General features: G+C 38.6%; 1 long non-coding RNA gene across 4 annotated transcripts; it reads left to right on the plus strand.

The window, feature by feature from the left end:
• Positions 1-1848: 1848 nt before the first annotated feature.
• Positions 1849-27488, plus strand: LOC122862206. 4 transcript variants are annotated; one of them, XR_006374650.1, is made up of 6 exons: positions 1849-2454; positions 9179-9448; positions 10296-10369; positions 24134-24220; positions 25897-26028; positions 26182-27488. It is a non-coding gene; the product is annotated as an uncharacterized LOC122862206 (long non-coding RNA). The 4 variants fall into 4 exon arrangements; XR_006374647.1 differs by lacking the exon at positions 24134-24220; XR_006374648.1 differs by lacking the exon at positions 24134-24220 and having other exon boundaries at positions 26859-27488.
• Positions 27489-27630: the final 142 nt, after the last annotated feature.

The raw sequence follows: 27630 nt of genomic DNA on the forward strand, positions 1-27630 counted from the left end.
TATTACTCACATCTGACTTTCATTTAAGACAAGCATCTCTATGATGTACTGCAGCTCAGAATAAATGATATGGTGTGGTTTTCAGCTGTTGGTCGTGGCAATGGTGCAGTTTAAAAGAAGATATTAGTCAGTGTAAGAATTCATATCAACTGTGGTGTTTGGCTCAGGGCAGTCTAATCACCATTTACATATTATGGACATCGTTTGGTTAAAGGAATCAAAGGGGGAGGTACTGTGATGTCTCACTGCTTGAGAGCTGCTCCTCTGGCGAAGAACACAGGTTTGACTTTGTGGGCTTATATCGTACAATAATTGTATGCAACATCTATTTATACAAGAAATAAAATGTATGTTATGATAATATCAGTGAATCTGAAGCAGAAACCTGTCCTGGGCCCTGATCCCAAAGCCATCTCAAGGCTAAGATGATTGTAAAATCCATTTTACAAACCTTCCTAAGCTTAAAGCATTGTATTTTAACACACTCGTAGAAATGGTGGTTGATTAACAAGTGCCTCCTACCCACTCTTTGAAGCTCTGGAACATGCGGGAGGAACTGAAAACTATGCGTTTCACTGAAATTTTGAAATGTATTCAGCATCCTCTTTAGCACCACGGAAAGCTGACGTTAAGAAGTTCTTAACCGCATACACTAACTCTTAAACGCTTTGGGAAACATGTAAAAAATGAACACTATTAACTTCTAAGATCAATCAATATCAGGACATGGGGGCCCCGGCATTGTTACAGTTAAATTCTTGTTTGTTCTTTTTGGTGCCGTACACTAAGAAGACTACAGGATGTCTCCATCTTTTTTCTGACCAATACAGACCAAACTGCGACTTAAGAATAAAGTATTTCTGCTAAAAGCTGCCGTTTACTAGTAAATGTGATTGGTTCCTCTAATGATGATGCAACAGAGGGAGAATTGCTGAAGTGTTATGGTCCACCATGACAACTGTGACAGGTTTTTATGACAGGCCCCATGAGTAATAATTCAAACTCACATACAACATCATATGCTCACATGTACATCTCTCTCTCTCTGAGGGGATGCAGACATGTTGTTCTTAATTATTAGATGACTACAGGCTATATAGAAGAGGAAAAAATGGTGAAAAATAAAAAACTTCAAATTTAAAGATATTCAATATAGAACAAGAAGTTGACTGGTTTGGATCTGAACACAGCTTTTGTAGAAATCCATTTGTAGCCCTCCTCATCTTTGAGGCCTGGAAACAACTTTGAAGCTTTTAATAATGATGAGTCTTCTGTGTGGGTGATGGTGATGTGGTATTCCTGGGTTACTGAGCACTCAACGCTAAATCTTCTTTCCCTCCTGTACTGATGGATTTATGACCGATGTGAAAAATGAAAAAAAGAAAAAAATGAAAAAAAGACACATTGGAAGTTGTCGATTAATTTCCTTATGATTTATGAGAGGCAGTCAGAAAATGTGGACCTTTGGTTCTCTTTTATATTAACAATCTCAAATGATATGTATAATATGAAAGGAATCGCTCGTAGTGAAAGAATTATTATCCTACTTTGCAGTTCCCCTCAACTCTTTGGAGAGCTTCGGCATTTTTTCAGCTCATTCTTTTGGTTTTATGGCCCACAACTTTATGGTTTTGGTTCACTCTCACCGCTCTCAAAGTGTTGTTTTCAGCAACACAGCAAGCACATTTGGAGCCTGCAGAGCCTGGGGTGCTTTGCACATGGGCACCATTTCAGTTGTGAAAAAGTCCCTCAAATTCAGCTTGAACCGCCCCTTCCTGCGTATTTAAAAAATGCAAACAGAGAAATGGGAGGGGGGAGGAGCGAATGACCAGCTATGACCAGCTTAAGTCGGGCTCTCTGTCTCTCTGCTGGGAAGACAGAGAGTCCGCCGGTGCTTTTACACTAGATATCTAGCTCACATATACGCCCCCTTTGAGATAGTTGCTGTGAAGGCTGGCTAACGCTACCAGATAGGGCTAAGGTAAATTACTGCATTTTATGTAGCGTTTTTATCCAAAGTGCTTTACAATTTTTTTGCCATTCACACACACACTCACACACCAATAGCAGTGAGCTACCATGCAAGGGATCAATTTGGGGTTCAGTGTCTTGCCCAAGGACACTTCAACACGTGGACAGGAGGAGCGGGGGCAGCCAGCCAGAGTTTTGCTATTTATACTTTGCACAGCAACTGCTACCACAGTCCGGGGAGTAACCATCTGAAATCTACCTTGGAGCGTGGAGTTCCTCTTTAAGCAACTTAGTGCATTGAAATCTTTCAAAGCAGGCCTTAATTCTTTTTTGCCAGTTCATCATCAAGCTCAACTTGTAAGTTAACATCGATCAGAAGTCCTAGAGTTGTTCAGAAAAACATCTACACTTCCTTGTCAACTGAGCAAACTCCATCTGCTGATGAAGACAATGTGATATGGCCAGAAGCTCCAGAAGAAGTGCGTAAGTAGAACTTGAGTTGGAACTTTGTCAACTGCTGTTTTAAAGGTCAAGGTTGTGATTTATTTCTACTAGATATATCAGAGCAGCATCCAAAGAAGTGGGTATAACTAGGTCATTATTTCCACTTTTCCCACACCACTGTATATTACTGACATGACCAAAGAGTGTCTATCTATTAATAAAACCCTCTTGGCACCTGTTATTATATTTTTTTCTCACAAAATATTTATTCAGAGGTGAAGACAAGCATATCCAGACTGCATCTAAACCAAAAACACTTCCCCACAAATTACTGTGGTACCTTCTGAAAGGTGCCACTAAGGGTTCTGTCATTGCTGTAATGGAGGTATTGTTATCTCAGGCTTCAGGCGATCAAGCAAAGGAGATGGTTTTTCGATCCTGGAATCTTCAATCAGATCAGAGGACACTGAAATTAAAAAAGTACTCTTCAGGGCACAAGGTTTCCAGCCTTGGTGGATTAGCTTCACAGATGAAGCACCTACAGTAATTTACACTTGAATATGATGATGCAAGAGGCTATTTGCTTGTACAAAGCTATTTTCAAGGGTTTCTGTGCATCATAACTTTAATTTGCATAAATTTAATAGAGAATGAGATAACAGCACTTTTAGTTTGAACAACTGAATAGCAAACATATGTGCAAATTGTCCCTGCTGCACAAATGTACACTGGTTGACTGCTTGACAACATAAGTGTTTCATAACATAAAAGGACATAAAATATTATTAAAGATGGGTTTTGGTGGGCTAAAACAGCACACAGGGCAATTTTACCAGCAACATAATTTGTAGGATGGTTCCTAAATAAACTGCTTATAATTACAGTGAAATCTAATTAAAGGTTGCCTAATAGCTTCCTGCAGACCTACGGTATAGACCACTTCCAATATTTTTCAGATCTCTCTTTGATCCTTATTAAAGCTTACTGTAATTGCTGCCCAGTCAACTGTTAATATTCAATTACTGATAATAATTTTTGCAGTTTCTCTCACATTGTCACTGAAAGACTCCAACGGGCCGATCGGTTATTTTTTAAAACATTCAAACTTGAAAATGCACATGTTCTCAGATTACAACAACAAGCACTTCCAATCAAATTAATGTATACTGCATCCTAGTGAAGAATGGAGCCTAAAGCCGAAGTGATCTGTATTCATTGAATCGCACAACTCAATTCCCCCGAGAGCCGATGAGTGGACAGGCTCTTATATGGTTCAGGGTCAGTCTTTTGATCTTGAAATGACTCTCCAATACAGCTCACTATTGACATTTCTCAGTGGCTCCTGGCAGGGACTTAGATAGCATAGACAGATAAAGGCAGGACCAAGTGTTACTGTACACGTGTGTGAATTCTGCTGAAAGCTAGAAGATTTTCAGAACGATAACTTAAAAGGATTTTCGACAAGCACAATAGAGATGTCTGCCGTGTATCTACTGTGGTCTGGTTGAGAATAAATATTAAGCTCTCTATTTTAACAGTCATGCAGAGGAATAATGGCTTCATAAAAACCTTCCTATTAATGGGCTATCTGATTAATCTTTTGTTGATCTGAAAAATCATCTTGGTTCACAAAAGACTCTGGAGACTGCAGTTCAGTTCCTGTCTCGCACCAACCTTTGCTACTTTTAGATATGAAGTTGAACTTAATCATGACTAAAAACCTTAATCAAGTAGTTTTACTTTCCTAGATCAGAAAACACTCACATCAGTTGTTGACAAAACAATGTGTGTATGTAGTAGTAGTTTTCCTTCATCTTGGAAAACAGCAGTTGACAAAACATCTCACCACAAGGTCCATTTAGTAGCTGTTTAAATAGGAAAACTCCATCTGCTAAGGAAGATTGTGTAACACAAAACCTCCGGAACAGCTACTAAATGGACCTTGTGGTGAGATTGTTTTGTCAGCTACTGTTTCCAAGCTCAAGAATGAACTTTCAGTCATTTATATCATATGAGTTATTTTTGGAGCATGGTGAAAAGGACTGAAAAACTATTTTGCTTTCTTATTATGAGCACTTTTGGTTAATCATTCTAAAGGTCTCAGTATACTTCAAACAAAGTGGTTGTTGGATCATCTAACAGCATCTGAAACCCCCTTTCCAATGCGGGACACAGGTAATCAACACTTTCCAAAGCAGTTGGCCAGGTGTGTGGAGGTGCGAAAGTAAGTTGTCTTTCAGGAGACAAGGTGTGTCTTTCACAGCTAACCTGTTTGGTGCAATTCAAATACACTCTGATGAATTTGCCTGTTTGGTTCAGTTAGTTAAGGCTGGTGTGGAAGCTGTCAATCAAACTCTAGTGTGGATTAAACAACTGGACAACATACATGGTTTTTCCCAATGCGGGTCCATGTAGAGCTGATGATGCAAAACAACAGTTGCCAAAACAATCATTGAGTTACCCGTCAGTCCATGATGTCATGTTTACTGTTTGTAAAAGGTCAGTATGAACACGAAAAATTGATTATCTTCCTTCGTCCGGACCAAATAACCCAACTATGTGTGAAAGCTACCTTAAGGTCTCTTTGTTCATTCTTTACCCAAATCTTCAAGTCACTTGTTTAACAACAAATGCCTCTGAGGAGAAACTGTCCGAAAGTGTGCGCCGTTATCCCAATTTGTATTATTCATTGCATCTAGACTTCAAAGACAAGCAAAAGAACAGAATACTTGAAGAGAAGGAGGAGAATGATTTTATCTCCATTGCCCAGTTGGACTTCTTGCTTTTAACTGAGACTTGGCTGAAACCTGGTGATCAGGCCCAGCTGCTGGAATTATGTCCCCCTTGCTATGACTCTCTTAGCTCCCATACAACCTCTGGCCATGGGGGAGGACTTGCTGTCATTTGAAAAAAAACTTTTTTGATTTTGCTTAATTGCTTTTACATACTTAACTTCAACTGAGACTCTTATGTTCAAAATCTGCGCCTCAGAGCCAATCCTGTGTGTAGTTGTTTACCGCCCTCCTTACCCAAATGCGGATTTACTGCCTGAATTTTCTGATCTTATGTCCTTCATTGTGCTGAACTATGACAAAGTTATTATAGTTGGAGGTTTTAACATCCATATTGATGATTCCTCAAACAAATTTGCTTCTGAGTTTTTAAATATTACAGAGAAAATGGAAGAAAGACAAGCTCCAAATCTCCTACGAGATGCTTAAAAACCACCTGACTCAATACCAGGACACTGTTATAGCAGCGAGAATGAAATACTTTTCAGACTTAATATCAAACTACCATAGACCTAAAGTCCTTTTTACCACTATAAATGCTGTTATTAACCCAATTGGTAATACTATTCCTGATCCCTCTATAGCAACCTGTGAAAACTTTCTCAACTTCTTTGTTGACAAAATAGTTGATATTAGAAAGCAAATCGTATCCTCCTCTGTGGTACCTCCTGATCCTCCTGTAGCCCTGTCTGATTTTAATGAGGTTGAATCTGCATGTCTCTCCCTTCAGCGGGAAGTAGTTTCTCTGAAGCCCACAACATGCCCATCTAACTGCATTCTCTCACTCCTACTAAAAGAGGTGTTTGATATTGTGGGCCTCAGCATCCTGTCTGTCATTAATTGTTGCCTTTCCACAGGTTATTTTCCCTCTTGTTTTAAACACACAGTGGTTCAGTCGCTCCTAAAAAAACAACTTTTTGTTTGAATGGTTCCCATAAGTGTGAGCATATTCCCCCGTACTTGCCTCCCTCCACTGGCTTCCTGTCAGTTTTAGAGGTCATTTTAAAACTTTACTCTTTGTCTACAAAGCAATTCATGGACTGGCTCCCCCTTACCTATCTGACCTCCTTTCACTCAGGTCCGCTGACCAGTCATTTCTGGATCGCCCCTCAGGCTTGGCGGAAGCTCAGGGGTGACCGTGCCTTCTCAGTTGTGGGCCCCAGTCCGTGGAACAAACTGCCCCACCACATCAGATCTGCCACCTCTACTGAGTCATTCAAAGCACAGCTAAAGGCCCACCTCTTTTCTTGGGCTTTTAAATGTACCTTAATTGCTATTATTTAATCTTCTCTCTGCCTGGGTATATGCATGATATGTTGTTTATTGTTGCTCTGTTGACCTGTTTTCTTCTGCATATGTTTATAAAGCACTTTGGTTAGCCCATGTTGTTTTAAAGGTGGGGTATGCGATTCAAATCCATTACACGTCTTTTTGTCAAATTCAGCGAATATCTCCTCACTGTCCTTTAGCTGTCCATTCAGTGTATGTGCTGAAAAACACACAAGTGTTTGTACACAGCCCTGGCTCTGTAAATGGGAAACAAACAAAGTGGCTCAGACCGTGCCACACAACACTATTCCAGCCATGATTTGTGTGTCAGGTAACGCTAAATGACTTGCGGACATTGAGCTTACTGTCTAGTTTGCCAAGATATGCTGTTGTTGTGATGTTATAGTACACCTATAGTACACCTATACTGCTATAGTAGCAGGATAGGTGTGAGTATCTCTGTCTGGAGCTGGTTTGCTAGCTGGGAAATTGACTCTTCCTCCCTGGCTGTTAGCTTTGCAGCAGCAACTGTAGTGACAGTTTGCTAACCCACAACCTAGCTAACGTTAGTTACATTACTTGCTGTGTTGTTGTTCGCTCTATATCAGGGTATTTGTCATGGTATTGGATTTCTCCAGAGTCGCATACCCCACCTTTAAGTAAGGATTACACTGATTTTCAGAGAAATTCAAGTGGGAATATTAAACAGCTCATGAGTACTTGGTATGGTAAATTATAGAGGTGTGGTGAAGCTTATTTTTAATGTGAAGCAAACAGTATTGTGCATACCACTACAAATTCATACTAGTAACAGCAGCATCATACATTCAGATCGTGTGCTTTTCACACACGAGCCGTCACCAATGCAGCGTGTCAAAATGAACAGCTGTCAGAACAACAACACAAGTGTGTTTTCTATTTCATCATTGGTTCAGAAGAGTAAGACACTGCTTGTTTGCAAGGGAGAGAAAGGAGACAAACCATTCGCACCATCGCACATCCTTTTTCTTTCCCAAATCTGCACTTTCTTAGTATTGAAATGGACAGGTTGCAGTTTCCTGCTCAAAGTGTTCTGTAACTGTTCCCAGCTGCTCCTGGTTTTATGTTTGCCACTCCTCATTCTTCTCTGCAGTCACACTGAGAGAAAATTCACTGTGGTTTAATATTTTATTCTCACTGCAACATTAATAACATGTTTAATAATGTGCTGAAAGCCAGCGTTCACGTAAATTATGGGCCGTTGGGATGAAATGGCATGTTGGAGTGAAAGATAACAGTGATGCTCCAACTTTCAAAAGGGCCAATCAGAAAGGATTCATAGGCTGCAGTGTGGCAGTTAGCTTAACACTGGACACTAAGAAGACTTAAATTTTGGAGTGACACACAGCGAAAATGAGCGGGAACAAATATTGTGGAAGTGGAATCTTCCATTCGCTAGTTCATTCAAGTTTGTCTTTTGCTTGAATTGCTTTCTTAGCTTTTCCTCTGGTTGAGAAATTTCAGGCATGATTTAATTCATGTTCTTCTAAATCTTCCATATGCTCAGCAGCAAGAGTTGGAGTGGGTATACTGTATCCGTTGGTTTCACACAACCAGCTGCAGAGTCAGCTGTTTTGGATTGCTCTGTGAATTGAGGCTCAGCTACAGACTTGAAGTCCCATTCGTTTTAGACTGACTATGCAGGAGAAACAAAACCAGCTGGGATTAATATGTTGCATATCCGTTTTTATTTTGTTTGATAAATGTCTGTCTTGCTATGGTTTAAAACAAATTACAGGAGCTTGAATATAAATCAGACTAGTAAACTGATTCAAAAGTTCTATCAAATTTATCACCCTTTCAAAATTTTGTATGTAATTTCATTATCATAACCTGCTTTGCTGTTGTCAGCTTCACCTCTGGGGCACACTCTGGTGATGATATTGAGGACATGAATTGTGAGCCGTTATGCCTCCTCCTGCAGTAATATCAAGCTCCGTAACATCTCTTGTCACTTAAGGAGGCAGCTGTCTTCACTGCCGTCAGCTCAGCCTCAGCTCCAGGTCTCAGTCAACTTCTAGTGATGATGTTGAGCACACAGGGTGGGAGTCTTATCCCTCAACCTGCCAGCAGTAACTCCAACCTCTCCCGTATTTCTCATTTCTGGAGTGTTGGGCATAGCATAGCATGGTAGAGTACATGGCTAAGCACAGGACTGTGTTACATTTGTGAACGTACATGTATTGATTTATTTAGTTTTATTGTTGTGATGTGCTTCCCCCTGTTATGATGCGGCCTCAGCATAGCCGCCATTTTGGATCCAAGCAGCCATCTTGGATCTCAACCCCCCCCACACACATACCCTTTTGTTCTGTAGTTTAGTGTATTTAGAGACATTGTGTGGTTTTGTTTCTATTATCTGTTAATCAATGCTTGTGTATAATTATGCTGGTTTATTTAATGTTGCACAAGAGTGAATAATTAACTCCAAATCCTTCAACCTAATAGCTATTAATGGTAATTTTGGTTATAGTTATTAATTTAACTATTAATCAAAGTTCCAAACTGATAGTTTAGTATATTATATGAGACTCAATCAATTAATTGGCTATCATTTCTCTTCAGGACTTTATTTATTACAGTTATTATTTTTGATTATCTTTGATAATTCTGATAACACATACACAAGTTGCTGCCCCTTTAACCATTGTAAATCCCAACAGGAGGAAACCTCCAAACCGACTTCACCGCCCTCAGCCACAACTGAGGAGCTCTGTCATTCTCCTGCTGCAGCTCTGAGGGGACAGAGGCGCTCAAGAGAGAGGAAAATGGAGACTAAAGGGGAGGGAAGAGGAGAGGTTTTTTTTACAGTAACAAGCCCTCAGAAAAAGAAACTTTGAAGACTGATCAGCATAGAACTGGAGGATGATACCTTTCCACAGAGGTTTAAGACCCAACATTCTCTGTTTTAAATATACATGTAAGACATTAAGGTAAGTAGATGTGATTATAAATTGAATCCTCCGCACTCAACCGCATTGCATAATTTGTCATTGCCTTCTAAAAAAACACAAATGATTCATATGACTGTTATCTGATGTGGTTATGGTATGGTTTGTTTTAAGCACAAAAACTACTTGGTTATGGTTAGGGAAAAGAAACAAACATTGACTGCTGGTGGAAAAAGGGAAACAAATCAAAGTCATACCTTTTGTTGGCCCATCCATCCCAATCTAACTCCCTAAGAGATTTTGAGGCTTTATAACAAAGTCCCACTACTTCCACTTTTGGGAAATACTTTGGGCAAATAAATGCGCTATGTCCCAGTCACACTGATTTGAATCTGTGATGAAAAACCTGAATATTTGGTTTAGAAATTAGATTTAGAGTTGCATGCTAATGATTTCTGAAAATTAAAACATAAATTCAGCAGATATCTAATTAGACTTTTTGAAGCTGTCTGACTAACTTGGTTGTCTGGCTTTTTGAATTTCCCCTCAGGCCTTTTCCTGTTGCAGTGATGCTCCTTTGGTTTAATTTTTAGTGATCCCTTTTAAATCACCCTTCTTTATTTAAATTTCAGTGTTGTTGTAAACAGTGTTCATCTGTCGCATCACTTTCTTTCACATGTTATCATTATGCTGATTATATTTAAAAAACTGAACATCATAACCTTCATGAAGATTTGTTGCAGGCCTGCTGTATCAGACTGCATTCATTTTAGCTGCTGAACCTCATAAACTAGCAACTGCAGATTTTGGTGGGATACTGTGGTTTAGCTTTACTTTAATAGAGTTAGACTAGTTTAAAGATAACTCTGTGTTTACTTTGTGTTCTGAGGAATCTTTGCTACCACCATGATTCACAAGCTGCTCCATCTGGCATCGACACCAACAAACACACCTGCAGTCACAGTGAGTATGTATGGTACTTAACTTGCATTGTGTGATTCAAAATGTGAAATATGCTGCAGCCTCTAAATATCATTATATACAGTATAAATAAATGTGGGTATTTATGACAAACAGGAGGAGGAGGTGTGTTTAAGTCGCTCTCTGTAAACTTTTGTTGAATTATGGGTGCAAACAAACTAATCTGTCTGAAAACAATAATTTGTGATAGTTGAGGAATGGGTGAAAGGTTGAAACTGCTCGACAATGACAGGCATCAAACCATCTGCAGCTCTGCCTGCTGAACTGACATACTGCTGCTGACTAGCAGAGGGTGTCATTGTTATAAATGGGCCCTGAGTGGATAACCTTTGATCTCACTGAATTAGTGATCAGACTCGCAGAGCGAGTGCACACCTGCCTGTGGTGGAGGACTCTGCCTCCCACAACCACTCTCACTGAAAACTGGATGCATCGAGGAAGAAGGTGAGAACAGAAAGTGATAATGTGTGAAATGTGTGCGAGGTGCATAGTTGGCAGAAGTTGGCATAAATGCATAAAAATCTGATATACTTTTCAGTCAGTACTTAAAATGTCATCCCTTTTATGCTTTTTAGTTGCATGGCTCTGTGGATGACAATGTCAGTCTGTTGATCGGTCCACCGCTTTGGTGCAGACTGAACTATCTGAACAAATACTCTATGGATTGATATGAAATTTTGTACAAACATTCATGGTCCCCAGTGGATGACTCCTAATGACTTTGGTGATCCACTGACTTTTCCTCTAGCGCCACCATAAGGTTGACATTTCTGATTTTGTGTGAAATGTCTTGACAGCTATTGGATGAGTTGCCATGACAATTGGTACAAACATTCATGTCCCTTGTCAGGTTCAAGATACCTAGAACATTTAAATCATATACAAGGAAAGAAAGACAAAGGCATTAACTTAAGTTTTACTCGAGGAGAGTAAGCATAGATGCATTCAGTTACATCTCCTACTCACTCTGAAGTGCATCCATGCAGCCTCCTCTTTTTTATTCAGTTTAGGAGATTCCCTGTTACATAGTTTTCTAAGGGGTGGGGGAAGTATATACTGCTACAATAAGAAAAGAAACAAAGTGGTGTTGTCAGGTCTATCTCGTGAGAGCGGCCTTGGTGGCAGCCACAACTCATGAGACCATCTGGTGCGGTGTCAACCTGCCCTGTCGGTCATGGGATGGCAGGGTGCATTCCTGTTATTCTCACAGACACAAGTTTAATAACACACATACACACACAGCATTGCTGTGTACTTTAAAGGCTACTAAGAACAAAACATAAATGGGATAACTTATGTACATTTTTATTCTAACATCCCTCTCAGGATGAATTGTAATAATTTTGGTGATCCCTTAACTTTTCACCAAGCACCATCATCAGGTCTACATGTATGACCATATAGTTGATTGGACTGTCATCAGTAAAACTAATGACATTTTGTGTTTAGTGCTAATTAGGAAATGTTAGCGTGCTAACACGCCAAGCTAAGGTGAACATGGTAAAATTATACCTGCTAAACATCAGCATGTTAGCATTGCCACTGTGGGCATGCCCTGCTAGCGTTAGCACTTAGGTCAGAGCACCACCTGTTCCTACTTGTTTAATTAATGGAAAATACAGTGAAAAGGTGATTTTTAAACAAAAATAACCCTAAGGGGGACTTTTTTTACAGAAATTAGGAGGGCTGCTGATAGTATTTGACGGCTCAGAGAACCAAACCAAATAACCAGTGACGTGTACCCCACTCTCTGAGATTTAAATAAATTCCATCACAGCATGCAAAGCAGCATTAAAGTCAGATTGCGAATTACAGAAATTACCTGCTGTGTACTAAAACCTGTAATCTGCGTTCTATGGCACAAAATGACAAGTTTTATTACCTTCTCAAGTCATTTGAAGGAGACAATTTGACAGTGAAATTAAACTAATTCTGCTACTAATTGTTGTAGCACTAAGTCTAACCTTCAAGACAGCCCGGCTAATGGCAGACTGTTGGAAATATGGAGATTCCTGACGTAAGGCACATGACTGAGCTGACTTACTGATGTGATATGACGCTTCAACCCACTCCAGTGAGCCTCAATGCAGTGCAGGTATAGAGATAAAGAGGAAGAAAGAGAGAAAAGATTGAATTACACAGGAACAGAGAAATCTAAAAAATACAAAAACAAAGAAACAAGATGAGAAGAAACAGTGAGAGCACGGGAGGGTGTAGCAAAGGAGAAAGAAGAAGGAGGTATTAAAAAACTGTAAGCACTAAAGAGTGTGTCAGATGCGAGAAATAAACTTCCTGATGAAATAGAGCTGTGACCTTTTCACTTTTCCTCAGTCTGTTAGTCAAATGTCAACTATAACATGGGGGAGTGAAAATTCAAAGTAATGAAACTTTGAGAAACAGTATTTTGAACCTTGAATCAAATCTGATTCTGCTTACTTAAAGGTTTTGAATTAGAAACATATCAAGAAACTCTAGCACATAATTTTTTACTTGCAATGAAAAAATGCTAAAGATTAGGGTACAGACAGAGACATATCCCCTTCAGCAGGAGAGGATAAAACAATATTTTTGCTTTAGTCTTTGTATTTTTTAAAGAAGTTTCAAAAAAGTAATTTAAGTAATTTTATTATTATTGAACCAGCAAAGGACTCAGGAAGGTTGGAGAAGGGCTGCTCCTGCACTCTCACCCCTGGCTCCCTGTGGTGACTCAGTTCAAGATCCTGATGCCAGCCTATAGAGCCACAGCACTAACAATCGTCAATGTTCAGGATATGGTGAAACCATGATCTCTTTAATCCTCCAGAATCGCCCTCACTCACGCCCACTCAAACCGGTAGAGAAACTGCAGAATCTCTTGCTACATCTTCTCATGCAGAGTAAACTATCACTTCTTCAAAAATTATGTGGACAGAGACCAGGACTTAATTTTTGCCAGAACACGATTTGGACCCTGCCCAAATTGGGACCAGCACCAACAACATTTTGTAGAACCTGGCACTTCCTCTGTTAAAATCTGTGAATTTATTTTCTAAAAATATAGTTCTGCATTCTGATTTTCCAAATTAAGCACTGACTGGGACTAATATTTTGGCGAGCCTGTGTGGTAAGCACCAGTTCAGAGTTATATTTTACCTACTGTGGTCAGTAGTACTTTTTACAGCTGTAAAATGGAAGCTAAAATCTACAATAATTACCACTTGTCATTTTTCTACAGTATGGAACATGTAAATGTAAATGTTACTGTATGTAAATGTTATGGCCCTCTAGTCACAAACAATATTGGAAGCGCTAAGGACTGCTTGGTGAAACAGATGCTCGCTAGCTGAGGCTGAACACCTTTTCCTGTTTCATAATTTGCATGAAGTCAATAAGTGAAATCTTGCAGCAGGTGTTTAGGAATACATGTAGGAATACATAAAAAACATAGTTTAGAATCAACTGTTGCAGCAGTTTTGCGGCTCCATATGAACAGGCATCTGCCCTGAATGTAGCCCCACTTTCAGTTTTACATGCACATGAACAGATTACTGTAAATCCGGATCAATATCTACAGTACATGTTAATGGACATAGATAACTTTGTTCTGCTTGACCTAAATATTAAAAGGATGGCAATGTTTTAGTATTGAATGAATATATGACAGGCAGCAGGTTCTTCCATACCACCTTCAGGGCTTCATACCTCAAGTCTAACAACAATTTCATATAAATGCATTAACTGTCACTTATTTCTTAATTTGCAGTTACCGGTCGTTCAGACTGCACAGTGATTTATAAGGCTAGTTGTTTCAATTAAACTATTCTATGTTTTCTTTTTATTTAAGATTTAAATCTCTGGCTTTTAACTGCTTTTATGATAAGTCTCTGAAGTATAGTGCTCCCTGATGAAACATGCCATTATTTCCTCATGCCATCCATTAATCTGTCACTTACTGTTGCATTTTATCTTTCTTATGCTTTCACTCTATCACTCTCTCTCTAGTGATTGTAAGATTGGATAGAATAAACTCATGAAGCATATGCTGATTTATTCGCCTACCCCTGCTGTTAGCTGCATGCTGTGCCAACAGCACATTACCAGGGAATTACAATATACAGTTATTGCTCATTCACGTTCTTAAAATTCAAATATCCCTTTCTCCCTCTGTTTGAGTTTACACCTATGACACTGCGAGTGTGGATTTCTTAACTGGGATGTCTGAACATCCAAATCATTTTAACATAAATAAGATGTGTAATAATGATCCCAAAATTGCATACTGTTTTATCTGAACACATAACATATCATTGAAAAGCCTAGCTGTGAACTTATTGCGGAATTTGCAACTGGTAGGATGCAATGGTCGGGAAACAAGACATCATGAAAGACAAGTTAGACAGAATTTTTACAAATCAAATCTTTTCAATATACAACTTTTCAATTACAATATCTGATGTTTGACATAGCAGTGAACTTTTGCATGTAGTATCACTGAACAGGTGGTAGTTTTAAGTTTACACTAACACAGATAATAGAGTGTTGTTCATATGTATAGGAGTTTAAACTTTTCATGGGAGCTGCATTTCTTTCATCGGTCTCTCTGAAAAAATGTGTGTTCCCAGGGTTTACTTTCCATATTCTAAGACAAATCGGCATCCACTACGGCACCGAATATTAGACATTGAAACCTTAGTGATTTTAACAAAGGTAAACAACGATTACTTTGTGAGCACAGAAAAAACTATAGCTCCCATGAAAAAACTACAAGTGTGGCAGTGTGGGTACTTATTGTAACTTGGTTTTGTCCATATCCGGCTTAGTTTGCTTCAGCTCTCTAATGGCAGTTTGCCAGTTGGCTAGCATAAAAAGCTACCTTGATTAGCCAACTGGTTTCCACATACAGTAAGTACACCCATATATGCAGTTAGCTTCAATAACTAATTCAGTGTTTCTGTTACTTTCATTTGGACTCAGTGACAAGCATTTTAAATGATTTATGTGAACATTTAAGTTAATGTGGAAAACTTTAGGAGGCTTGCGCTGCTTGCCTCAATAAATGTTGTTTTGCCACAGTTGCGTTTGACGTATCTCTCCGGAATTTCCCTTTAAATTCACATTATGCTCAATTGTGAGCTACAAGGAGGAAGCACTAGAGATTGCTGGATGCACCATCCATAAATTTACAAACAGAAAAAACACATTCACTACTTCCCGTTTGTTGCCCTCAAGTGAAAATATTGTACTCTTATTAAAGCAGCACCAAAATGAGATTGTAAACCTGCAGCCTCCTCTCTTATACTCAACCTGTAACAGCACTGACACCACAGTGAGTCTGATGAGTAGAAACAGAAGAAAAAGTGTTCCAGGCCAGTAACGTCAAGACGGACCTGTAATTTCACCTTGATGAGATTTAATGTGTGTATATATATATATACATATATATATATATATATGTATACACCTCTCACAAGGCATTTTTACAAACCACCAGAAGTTCCCCAGGTGTCTACTACTACTACAGACTCAATCCTCTTCTCTTGTTTAGGTTAATTTTAGTGTAAGAGTTGAGATAAGACATCCCATCTAAAGACTAACTTCCACATTTAGAATTCTTTGAGTAATTTACTTTATTACAGTAACTGTTGATCCTGGTGCCGGTTTTTTCCATTTTCCAGAGAAAATCCAATAAGTCTGTCCTCTAGACCACGAAAAAACATCTGTGAAAAATCTATGATGTACCCTGGGACACTCCACCCCAAAACTATGAGGCGATGTCACATTCACCCCCCACACAAAGTAAACGAGTAGAGTTGACGGGACGTGACGTGTGTATCAAGGTTCAAATGCATTTTTTTAATTTGTGAAGGAAGCCTCCTGCCACTAGAATATACCTCTGCATCAATGCATCATGTTCCTAAATATACAGCTTTCTCTGTCAACCTAGAAATAATGTGATTATTATTTGTTGTTTGTTTGTGTGGTATTTTATATTGAAGTTTGTCTATTCGCAATGCTGCTACACTGTGAACAGAGCCGTGTTACCGAGCTGTACCAAAAAACAGTATATTCCACAGACCAGTCATCTGGTCATTAGAGTGAAGTGATAGTTAAGTTTAGGTTTGGTAATGCAGGTAAGCTAGGTAATGCATTATATCTGTCCAGGTCCTCACAAGTAAAAGTACAAACGTGTGTGTGCTTGCATGTCAGCTTCAATTATTTGAAATAGTCTGCCTGGGCATTACCACTGATTTACCTATGCACTTAGTGATCCCGGCTACACACACACACACACACACACACACACACACACACACACACACACACACACACACACACACACACATTCACCTCTGCTGCTCTATAACAGCCTGCAGTGAATATTATAGCAACTGCTGAACAATTATAACACAGCAGCATGAAAGTGCGGTGTGGTTTTTCACGGAATCGCCAAACTAATTAAAGCATTTTTATCTCACAGGAAAGAGGTGAAGTGAAAATTAAGAAACACTATTAACTGTATTAATTTGAACTCACACTCAGTCAGAGGTTGTGTCGTAGGTCTGCTAATGAAAACAGGAGGGGAAACCTTTCTACTTTGGCTAATCTCATTTTGCTGACATGAACGTTTGCACAGGCTGTTAACACAACCTGAACTAAAGCTACAATGAAAAACACAAGGATGAAAGGCAACGCCTACATTTTGACCAAATACTGTATTAAAATCAACTGTATCTTTCACATTATATTGTAACCAACAGATTTTCTTCACTCAGTATGGATTTTTGTCTTGTTATATTGTCTTATCTTGACTGTAAAGGATGAGGAGTACTTTTTCCCGAGTTAATCAGATGTTTTGGCGGCAGGAATATCCTGGGGGAGATTATAGGCTTTCCCAACTACAGTAAGTGGTAATACACTTTAAATGCACTGAACTCTGAACAGAGGATGATTTATAAAGAGCCTGTCACATATACGCTTACTCACCATGTAGCCAGTCTCTTCGTCTGTCTTGGTTTTCTTGTCACTAAAACAAAGTAGTAATGAGGAAAGATGGGATTTAAACTCAGAGTGTCTTTTGCTTGAATAATCCTCCAAATTAAGAGGATGTTGGAAGATAATGAGGTTAAAAACAAATGGGATATTGGTAGTATTGAATCCTCCCCCACCCAGTAAAATCAATGCCTTTGTACTTCTACATACTGTACATCAATCAGGTTCTGTTTAACATTGCTATTTTTATTAGCATAGCCGTGCTCAATACTGATTAGCATGATAAAAGCATGATGTTTACAGCTGCAGGAAAATCATTTGTTGACATGTACACTAGTTCAGCTCTGATCTGCTGCCTAGTGAAACTATACTGTATTCTCCCAAAGCATACTCAAGCCTTGCATTATCCTTATCTTAATTAATAATACATATTAAAATGAAGCATGGAATGCTACTTTGATATACATTTATTGCTGCTGACTAATGGATGAGAAAAAGGATTCACAAATTAGGCTACAGGATGTTTTAGTGGAAAGCTTGTTTGATTGCAGTTAGATGGTGTTTAGTGTTTGCAGTAACAGACTGACACTGAAATTAAAGTCAGACTGAAATTACACAGTGGTAAAAACAGTGGTGGAAAGTAACTAAGTACATTTACTCAATTACTAAGTACAATTTTGAGGTAGTTGTACTTTACTTGAGTTTTTTTCCCATTTTATGTTACTTTATACTTCGACTCCACTACGTTTTGAAGGCAAACATTTTACTTTTCACTCCACTACATTTATTTGACAGCTATAGATACAAATAAATATATATACAAATAAATCATGATATATAATAGATTAAGCTACCCAGCAGTATATAAGTAGTAGTAGTAGTTTAAATTAGTCCCACCTTTACCAAATGAAAAAAAAATTGGGATTTTTACAAACTAATGCATCACAAATTATAATCCAGTAATATTATATACACAATTCTGAAATGGGACATTCTGCATAATGTGTACTTTCACTTTTGGTACTATAGGTATATTTTATCCTAAAACGTATGTACATTTACTTAAGTAAGATTTAACCATTTTAATACAGTGATTTTCAATGTTTATTGCTAATTTCTTCCGCTAATTTCTACTTTTGAAAATGTAATATACAAATGTAGCTAATATAAAAGTTACCTTGTTTTTTATGTGAATGAACGTAAGATGAAATTTTAATAAAAGTGTGTAGTGAAAAAAATGGGAATAAATCTTTAATCTGTCCTTAAGCCACACATGCACTTTGGGAACCACTAGTCCACACTATGAACGTACAATGTTTTTTTCTCTTTTTCCAGTCCACACAGCAGGTGGCAGGCAACCATTATTCTCTCTTTACAACATTCTCATTTGAGAAAACCCGTCTTGCTGTTGAAATCGGAAAGTGGAAGCTAGTTAGTTTAGCTTGCTAACTTTAGCACTGATTCCCACCAGATATTACTTTTTGTTCATGTTATTTTAACACTTGCTGAGTGCCATAAACTCCTGCACGCACTCAGCGTGGTGTTCACCCCACATTATAGGAAGGAGGGTGTCTGGCTACCAATAGCTGTCTCTCTTTCATGGTTTGAGATGTGATGATGGCAAATAACGTTACCAGACTGTCAAAATCCACAGCAGTGGGTAGTCCTGTGACCTCAGCACTCTAAACAATAATGGAGTAATGCAGGGAAGGATGAAATCACAGATGGACAGAACTGCCTGTTAGGTTGTTGGAACTGAAGATATATAACAAACTAATTTCAGTGCCAACCCAAACAGATATTGCACCAATCAAATTAGGTCAGTTGATACCAAAGATTCACGTCACCTGTTGAACACTAATGTAGGAGGCGTTGTCACTGTAGAAAAATAAATTAAATTTTAATTGATTCTTTTTGGTAATCACAATTTTGACAAAATAAATGAAACAAGTCAATACAAACACCAATGATATGATTATTGATATCTTTACGAAAATGAATTTTAATTTTAGTTTGACTAAATTTAATATCTAATTGCACTGGTGGGGAATTTAGTTCCATTCCATTTCATTTGTAATATAAGAAAAAACACTAGTATGATGTCAAAAAATTCCAAGTGTTCAAATTGTTTTAAACCTTTACCTTCCTAGAGAGCCACATAGTTCCTCGACATCTGGCATTTAAATGATTGTAGATTGCACACATACTGTACATGGCTAACATAATGTGGATTTCAACAAAAAGTAACACATCACCCACAAGTTCTCAAAAATCCATCTAACCCAACGGACTGAATACACTGACTGGATAGATGGAAATGCAGCCTAAACAGCGACTAATTCAGGCTCATTTGTATCTTTGGAGAGGCACAAAACACCAACAGCAGAGTGTTTACTGACAGCAGATTGTCTCTGTAAATGTCCTGCACCCACAGCTCAGCCCAGTGCTGTTCACTGACATAATGAACAGCTGCTGACAAAGGCCTCATTTGACACACACGCACACACACACACACACACATGCATAAACACACCAGCAGCCAGTGATGAAAACACCCAAAATCACCATTACAGCACACACCCATCCAGGAGACAGAACATGAACAACTCAGCTGTGACAACTTGTGTTTACACTTATTGTTAAGTAACATATTAATCTAATTGTGCCTTATCAAAGTTGTAATACAGTAATTGTCTGACACAATTGACTGTCCTGCCTTCCTTACTATTGCTACGTTTGTCAATCGTTCCATTCTTGCACATTGCATTAGCAGTTTACAACGATAACGATGGCAGATTTACCATCCAAATTTATAGTAATTCTTGAAACAATAGGTCCTTGATTTCAAACAGAGGTAGACAAAAACAGGTTTGTCATTTATCAATGATCAATTTTGCCGGCTGAAATGACACCTATTTGGCAGATTTTATCAGCTGCAGCTAGCTAGCTAATTAATGTTAGTAACCTAAGTTGGTGGAAAATGTCTCCAGCTGACTTGTTTTAAAATGAGAAACTTGTAAAAGGGGTTTTAAGAAATCACTTGATCCTGTTTCAAACAGTATGGATTGGGATGAGGAGTAAGCAATGTGTTTGGTAAACGTAATGCTACCTTGGATGAGGGGTTTGGCCGAGGTTGCAGGAGTTTGTAATGGACAGAGCTGCTAATGTGACCCTAAATGGTAACAACATCCAGGACTTGTTCCCTCACTGTGGGGAAATATCACACAGTGGAAGTGCTAGTGTGAAAGGGGCTTTTGTTTAAGGTATTTTTTGGGCATGGTATGTCTTTATTAGACAGACAACATAAAAGAGATGGCAGGAAAAGAGGAAGAGATATGGAGAACAATATGCAATTAAGGTCCCAAGTCAGATTCAAACAGGGGGATGTTGCGTTTTAGGGTTGGTGCCTTATCCCCTAGGCCACCAGGGCGCCTCGAACGGGGCTTTTTTATGTAACCTGTAACCCTACAAACTAATGTAGTTAATGATGCTCCTTGGCCTTAGAAGTAACGCTCAGTTACCACTGTAGGCAGTAATCTTGTTAGTCAGGCATGCTAATGATTGCAGCTGACTGAAGATTGACAGACCTGGCATGCCTAGTTAGGGTTGCTAAGCTATGATTAGACAATTGCTGTTTGGGGAGGGGTTTGCGAATCGTTAAGGGCGGGAGTGACCTATAACATTTGCCTATTTGTTGATTCTTTATATACAATGTACAAATATGTGTCCAGATATGCAGGTGCCTAGTATCTACGGGTTACCACAGAACAATGTGTGGTTCCTGATCGAATACTCTAAAAATAATTTAAATCAAATTGTTGAAATGACAGAATTGACAGGAAAATGTTGACTTTTTGTATGCTGTGCAAGGTGATGTTGAAGCGGAGGTGTTTTGATCACTAAGATGGGTTCAAGAAGCTGCTTTGTGTTAGCTCTGAGAAAGCTGTGTTATTTGTTAACAACTGCAGCTCAGGCACAAAAGACAATCCCTGTAGCTCTCTGGCTCACAGTCCCTCACATGGTTTTCAGCTCGGCTCAGCAACACATTCCACAAGGATGGATCTTAGCAAGAACTCTCGGCCGTGCTGGCGTCCAAACCCTTGTCTAGTCAGCATTTAAAGGTCGGTCTGCTTGGTGAGATTTGAACTGACAGACCTTGGGTGAGGAGCCAAGTTCCTGGCGCTTTCAGTGGCAGCTGGCATAAGCATTAATGAGCTGATCCTGATTCCATCATTTCCACTACACAACACAACTGTAAGGAGCAGGAGCTTGACTTGACTTAATGCCTAAGTGTAGTGTGTGTGAGTGCAGGTGTGCATATGTATGGGCATGTGACTGAGTGGACTCACCAGCGTTAACTGCATCTGACAGATGAGTCATGTGGATAAAACATTATCCTGGGGCAAACTGAGGGGGGAAGAATCCCATTGGGATTTAGACTCATGCATAATTTAGAGAGGAAAGTTTCTAGCACACACAGGTGTCTATCTCTGTGTGTGTGTGAGACTCCCCAAAATACACCCTAAATAGTTTTGTGCTGTTTTAATTTTCACATCTCGCTCTGGCTCTCAACCATTCTTCATTATTTCAGAGGGGTTTAGTTAATGGGACACATTACAGTTATTTGTAATCCATTTGGTGAAAGAATGCTCATTAGTGGCTTGCCATAGGAAACAGATTCCACAGTAAACTCCATTTACTGTTGATGTATTGATCTCAGAACACAGCACAGTTTTCCTCTGATTGCATTCATCAGGGTACAACTCCTAACGGCATCAGGGATCACACAGGCTAATTTTTATTATTTAAAAATTGATTGGTAGTCTATTACTGAGCTGCTGAACGAACACTGCTGCTGTGGCAGAAGGTTCTGCATAACCTGATGAAGTGTTTGTATATTTTTATGTGGATGCACATGTGTGCAACCAAAACAATAGACATTTTGTGAAGAGATGTAACTGATGTAAGTGATACTCTGAACCCTTCCTCAAACTTAACAATCAGTTCACAAAGTCAACCAACCGTGTCTCCTACTAGTATATACTATTAATTTGTTTTTCCAATTACGTTTTGATGGGAAATATAATATATGGCAACCTTTATCCTAGTGAAGGAAGTGTCACATTTGTGTAATACGCACTACTCGTAGGGAGGTGGTCAGGGTGGGTCGTAGTTGCTACGAGTGGATATTGTAAGAAAACAAATGAAATGTGTTGTCAGTGAACATTTTGTTGATCATCACTGATCATCAATGATCATCATTTTGCCACACAGATTGAATTACATTGACAATATTTTCTTATTATGCCGAAACGTAATTCAGGTGGCACTATGTTTAAATTAATAGTAAATAAATGTGATTTCTAGAAGACAGGGTTGACTAGTCATTCACGTTGCAGATAAGGTCATTTTGTATCTTTTTTTACTTCACACTCAGCTTCAATGATGACCCAGTCACTCTGCTTTAACAGGCCCAACTAGAGAGCAAGGTGACAATCAAGCACATTTTGCACACACCTCCACTGTCCCGAGAGCAGGTGTGACCAGGCAAATAAGGAAAAACACCAGTGTGAGTGGACTGTGGGTGTGTAGTGCCTTTTTAATTTTATTATCAATGATCTATTAATGTACCTACAGTGTGTGTGGAGGTTCAGACATACATGTTGACAGATAAGAGCTTACCACACTGTACAGCTGTCACTGTATATGTGCTGTGTGCTGCACTTCTTGACAGCTGGAGTGCGACATCAGGATTTTGTTTTGTTTGAAATGTTTTCGCCAGTGTTTTTGCCAGTGCCATAAAACTAACTCTCACAACTGTTTGGATGGGCATCGCTGCACAGTTATGGTGTCTGTAATTTCCTTTCACCTCTAGCTTTTTTCTGATCTGAACATTCAGTCTTGTACGTGACACAGGCAACAATGTCTGCACTGTGGCTCACATTCTCCAACATTCTTTTACTGCCGGCATGTTTCCTCATCGTTTGGTCCTGCATTTGAAACAGCTCTGACACAAGTAGCTATCAGAGCTGAGTGCATTGGCAAACATTTCCCAGGAGCAGACATGTTTTGTTTTAAGTTCGATTAGAGGTTGTTTTATTTTTTTGCTGTTCAAGAATGGATGAAGCACTGATTTATCCAACAATTTCATCTCATTTATTCCTATTTGTTCTTCACTCAGCTGTTGTTACATAGAAATGTGTTCTTGCACTAGCATAAAAGGGAAGTGTATGCTCACTGGTTCACATGCAATATGCTGCCCTGTACACATTAAATATGATGTGATGATTAAGATCCATTCTATACTGAAATGAATAGTACAGTCATATCCATAGCATTGTGCATATATAGTATCTACCAGTGCAGAGTTTATTCTGGTTAAACTGCCCTCCCCATCAGAGTAATCTGCGCCCAGTATGCAGGTTCTGTTTAGGACATTCAGAAACTGTCTTAACAAGTCATTTAGTCTCAAATTCATCCTTCAAAACGTAATTGTGATAGAATACAGTGGGATGAAATAATTATCCTTGGCCCCAGTGCGGTTCCTCTTGTTTTAAGAATTTTGAGAAATGAGTGCCAATATCTTTTAAACAAGACAGAATACATCATTCTGCACTCGAACCCTGATTCTTAAAACAATTTGATTTGTGAAACACAAAATAGCGATGCAATTTGAATGCAAGTTAATTAGTTTGCAGAAATATAGCCTTCTCCATAAATATTGACAACATTATATCAACATTGAACCAGCTCTGAAATAGTTTTATGTCTATGCAGGCAGGTATCAAGGGGCATCATTACCATTAATATCGCAACAACAAGGCCATGGTTAACAGCTGAAGTGAAAGCCCAGCATATGAAGAGGTGAGACGCTGTGAAAAGACACAGATGAATTGAACTGTTATTGTTTCTGGTTTTGAAATCTTGAATCTACAAAATATGACTGTGGACACTGATGGTTTGGTTTTTAGTGGATCATTATAGTTACTTGATTTGAAACAAAATGCTGGCAATTTTTTATCAACATATTAGGACCGAATGCAATCCTGTTACATTCATTTTGATCACATCCGAACATTGTTAACTGTCTGTTTGTGATTCCTACTCTATATGCTCATAGCAAATACGAATGGTTAAGATATAGTTAAGTTTAGGCAACTAAAACAACTTGGTTAGGGTAATTGAAAGGTTGTAGCCGGTTAAATATTTCAAATGTCAAGTCAGGTGTCAAAGTTACTCACCGTGTAGTTCTTTCATCATGACTAGAGGTAAACAACTATAATATGTCTAAATTGACTGTAGGACATCCCTAGAATTTCACAATAAATTAGTCTAAACTGAGCATTTTGAGAAAAATTAACATACATAATTCTAAATTGTTTATGTTATAATCATCCCATTTTTTTCTGACTGTTTTGAGTACAGTATTTCCAGTTTTGTGTTCTATTTTTCTTTTTTACAACAGTCAGCTCTGCAGCCAAATTGCCTTTGGGTTATCTTTACACAAGAAGCAACTTCTTTTTTATTTCTTTTGTGTTGTGTCATAATTGATAAATTATGAAACGTTCTTGCATTCTTGGGAAAACACGGCCTTTGCAGATAAAAAAATGACATGGTGGCATTAGCATTGTGTGAAGAATCCACTGGGAACTTCTTTTTGCAAGCAAATGAGCTCCTTTGAGCTCTCAGTGACAAATAGTGACCCATGCGGCTGACATGCTGCCATCAGTCTGATATCTGTTGTTGTAGCTGCTCCAGAGGGCGTGTTGTTTTCAACAAACAAAGGCAGTGTACTCATACAGTCAGTGAGACATTGGTGCGTTCAAGGCTCCACTATTAGTTTATGCCTAAAGGATAAGGCTGGCATTATTCTATATTTTTCTTATTGTCAAGAAATCCCATGAAAAGACAAAAACCAACATTGTGTTAGTCTATCTCTTGATACTTTCTGACTTTCTGACTCATGCCACATTTATGTCATATTGGAGTTATCATAATTACCACTTTCTGACTTTCATGTTCATGTCAACAATCAAGTCATGATTATGACTAGGCAACTTGGATTTTTCTTAAAGTTCCAACATGTCCAAGTTGATATTAAATAATACGGAAGTGCCTGAATACCAAAACAGAGAAGGACACCTCACATCACCAAAAGTCTGTTACTCAAGGTAATTAAACCCAAATTTAATGGATATAATGTTGAGCCCCGTTTAATCTGACAGCAATTTAACATGTCGGTCTCATGTCTGAATAAGCATGTCAGTATAAAATGGCCTGTCATTCAATGCGTGTGCACTGTTGGATATTATAAAACAGGCATCAGAATTCACCCTCTAATAACTTTAATGATGAATGATGATAGATTAATGTAAGAGGGTCGAGCATCCACCACACTCATTAATTAAGGCTTCATCTGCAAAATACGTTTTAAACTCCATCAGTGATGCAGCCTGTGACTGAACAAAAAACAATCTTCCTCCTTGCTTTAACATTTTTAACTCACCATTCTCTCTCTCTCTCTCTCTCTCTCTCTCAAGTTGTTTCGACAACGTGAACACTTGCAAGTCATAAACATAGAAATCTTTCCCCCTGCCAACCATTCTTTTTTGGCGAGGGGCGAGTGGAAAACACAGCTGGATGATGAATACTGAAATCTTTCTCTCATCATGGTAAGTGCCCGGTGAACTTAAACAAACAAACAAACAAAAAATACTCTATTGATCCTTAGAAAATGTAAACAGGTATCCATGTTTTTAAGATCAATACTAATATATATATGTGCTATTAAAAAATGTTGTTGCATTGATCCATTTGAACTGCAGGTTTCAGAGGGAGACAACGTTTGGAACGTTATGAATTTCAGTTAAAGTTGAATGAAACATATTATGTTGTTATATTATGTTATGTTATGCTGTAAGGTTTTAAGGTTATTAAAAAAAATTAAAACCTTTCATCCCCCCCATCCATTTAGCAGCTTGGCTTGATGGATATGTTTCTGCCTTAATATGATAATAATACAATAATGCCTTTGTTCTGTGCTTTACAAACAGGGAAGGGTTTTAAGTGTTTAAATTGGAGAGGCAATAAAGATATCTGGTTCCTTCTTGGTAAATCTCCAGGACACTACAATGTGCACACTCATCCTGCTTCATTTCCCACTAAGTCGTTTATCACTCTGTCAAATAAAGACGTGACAGGATTTATTGGAGTCTCACTGTTATGGTGCTACTGTAACAGCCCACAAGTCACTGAGAGGCAAATTAGGATTCATTGAATGTTTTCAGACTGAGTCCATTGTTTGAGTTTATAAGTTTTGTTTGCATTTTTCATGCGTTGAATGCATTTCTTTTTCATAAAGATGACTAAGTTCTTTAGTGATTTTCATCCACTTGTTCAAACACTTAGATAAGAATCAGTGGTGGTCTAGGATGTAAAATAATAAAAACAATTTGAAGATCTATATGCCAGCCAAAATGTTTGCTGTCTCTTTGTCTCACAGAAGAACCTACCAACCCACTCAGTCCTGTTGACAGATGTAATATGGAGTTACGTATTGGATTTAGGAGCCAACCATAAATTGTAATGTGTCATGTTCTGCCTCTCTGTCCCCCTCTTCAGCTGCATTCCCACTTCCTCAAAACCATAAATTGTCATTCCCTACCTGTCCACCAGATGCCTCAGACTTTTTCACCAGACTTCCTCATTCACCTGCTCACCTGTTCTCACTTCCCTCCGTCACTCACTACTCATACCAGCCCAGATCCTTTGTTCCTTTGCTAGTTCATCATACTTGCCATGTGCTCTGTACTTTGGGTTTCGAGCAACCTGAACCCGACTCTTACTCTACTCCTTTACCTGGACCTGAATTTGAATCTGCCTGCCTGTCAGCTTGTCAACCAGTACCAGAACTTGTACCTGACTGCCTATCAACAGCCCTGTACAAAGAACCCAGCCCAGCTCTTAGTTTTTGCACTGTACAAAGAGCCTAGCTCTTTGTAAAGTGTACTCTTTGTTTTGTACCAAAACCCCAATAAACAGAAGTTGAAATTTTTACTGGTCCACCACAGCTTTCACCAGTTGTTATTTGTCTATATTATTGTAGTAATGTCGTGATATTATTTCAGCCCTATCATCCAGCCCTACATGACAAATGTAGTATGACTTAGCTAGAGGTAGTACAAAATTCAAGTTGTCCAAATACAGGATGTTGCCCCTTTCTCTCTATTTTTGTGTTCTCAGCTTGTTTCTGTTTCTGTCATAAATGAAATACA

The sequence above is a fragment of the Siniperca chuatsi genome, linkage group LG15 (genome assembly GCF_020085105.1).
Source record: "Siniperca chuatsi isolate FFG_IHB_CAS linkage group LG15, ASM2008510v1, whole genome shotgun sequence".
NCBI lineage: Eukaryota > Metazoa > Chordata > Actinopteri > Centrarchiformes > Sinipercidae > Siniperca > Siniperca chuatsi.